Here is a 2,426-nt window from a genome sequence, read left to right on the forward strand (position 1 = left end):
ACTGATTTTGCCGTCAAAGAGAACAGAGGAGATCAGGCTTTATTGTCAAGACTGACAAGATTAAGCCGACTCAAAAAGCTGATGAAGCCCAGGCTGGCTCAGGGGGCTGCAGGCCGCTTGGAGAATCAAAAGCGCAAACAAGAAGCTGACATTGATGAAGACAGACTGTTAAGGGGGAAAGGTGGGTTACATGAAAGGCATCAAAATAATCAATATTACAGTTATAGGGAAAAAGGTCATTCCGTTAGTTCCAAAAGGTCTAGTCTTTATATTTCCTTACCACAAATAAATAAATAAATAGCCAATATGATGACAGATGACGGAACGTATCATTTGCACTACTTTTGAGTCTTGAAAACTCACTCGCGCACTTTCATTTTATGTGCACCCACAGATCGCGATAAGGAGAGTGACAGCTTTTAATAATTATTAAAGGAGTTTGCAAATGTGATATTGATTTAATACAACAGTTATAGGGAAAAAGGTCATTCCGTTAGTGCCAAAAGGTCTAGTCTTTATATTTCCTTACCACAAATAAATAAATAAATAGCCAATATAGCTTACATTGCTACAAAACAAAATAAGGGATGTGACTAATAGGAATGATTTTGATAAATTCCTAAATTATAATTACTTTCAAAACAATGAAAAATGTGCGCTGACAAATGTGCAGTTGGTAAAGTAAGATGTTTTTGGCTGAACTTTATTGTCATCATGAATACATTGTTAATTGTATTAATTATATATTAATTAATTAATTAATTAATTTTCGTTGTACTTGCTAATTAACAATAGCAAGCCAAACTGTAAATAATATATACATAATATATACCATTCAAAGATTTGGGGTTTGTAAAATGTAAAAAAATAAATAATATATATATCAAATCAACTGAATGAATGATTCAGTGATGAAATGACCACCTGCTGGTGGTTTCAGTTTCATTTTTAGGTATAATTGCAGTTATTTAAAATCATTTAATATTTCTGTATTCAACATATACAGCTATTTCTTCCATGTTTTAATCTTAATGGTAAACCCAGTAAATAAAGAGTTTGCCAAAAAATTAAGAGTTTAACTCTTTAAAATAAAGAGTTTACTGTGGGAGTACTACACTCAACCAACACCAGGGAAGGCAGTTTTTGTCAGAGCCCTTGTTATTCTTAATTTTGACATTAATTTTCATTTTTAAGATGACGGAACGTATCATTTGCACTACTTTTGAGTCTTGAGAACTCACTCGCACACTTTCATTTTATAAGGAGAGTGACAGCTTTTAATAATTATTAAAGGAGTTTGCAAATGTGATATTGATTTAATACAACAGTTCAATAAACACATACTGCCTGATTTTGCTCTATTTCATCAACGAAAATAGTTCCAAATAATGTAACAGCTCAGCCGTTTCACATCTCTAAAAGCAAACACAGCGGTGTTTCATTCATGAATGAAAGTGCGTTTTTGAACGAATCTAGTGAGTCAGTGATTCATGATTACCCATACATAAAGACAGTCACTTGCTTCATTCCTGAATGAATTAGCCGTTCAAACAAATCAACTGAATGAATGATTCAGTGATGAAATGACCACCTGCTGGTGGTTTCAGTTTCATTTTTAGGTATAATTGCAGTTATTTAAAATCATTTAATATTTCTGTATTCAACATATACAGCTATTTCTTCCATGTTTTAATCTTAATGGTAAACCCAGTAAATAAAGAGTTTGCCAAAAAATTAAGAGTTTAACTCTTTAAAATAAAGAGTTTACTGTGGGAGTACTACACTCAACCAACACCAGGGAAGGCAGTTTTTGTCAGAGCCCTTGTTATTCTTAATTTTGACATTAATTTTCATTTTTACACCAGACATATATATCGGTTCAAAATATCGGTTATCGGTCTACTTGATCTGTAATAATCGGTATCGGCATCGGCCCTGAAAAACACATATCGGTCGACCCCTAATGCATTTAGTCGATATTCTCTGCCGACAGTTCGCTAGTAAATACAAAGACTGTATATTACACCGATCAGGCATAACATTATGACCACTGACAGGTGAAGTGAATAACACTGATTATCTCTTCATCAAGTAACCTGTTGGTGGGTGGCTACTTTTATCATTTAATTTTATATTAGCATATATTTTTTTACAATCCCACTGCTCAAAATACCTGGGATTTTCCCAAAATAACCAATAAGGAAATAATGAATATAATAAGGAAAATATAATTCGATTTTCATAATGATTTTTTTCTTCTCAAACCTTGTATGTTGTGTAAAAACACCCCTGGCCAAATGCCCCTTCACTTCCCACTTTGATAATTACTGTAGTTACCATGTTCTGAACATCACATTCTTTCTTTTTCCCTCAGATGTAATCTATCTAGGCGGTTGAATAAAAATATTTGGACTTTATTTTTTTTT

This window comes from Sinocyclocheilus grahami, unplaced genomic scaffold (assembly GCF_001515645.1).
Source record: "Sinocyclocheilus grahami isolate Dianchi unplaced genomic scaffold, SAMN03320097.WGS_v1.1 scaffold1677.1, whole genome shotgun sequence".
NCBI lineage: Eukaryota > Metazoa > Chordata > Actinopteri > Cypriniformes > Cyprinidae > Sinocyclocheilus > Sinocyclocheilus grahami.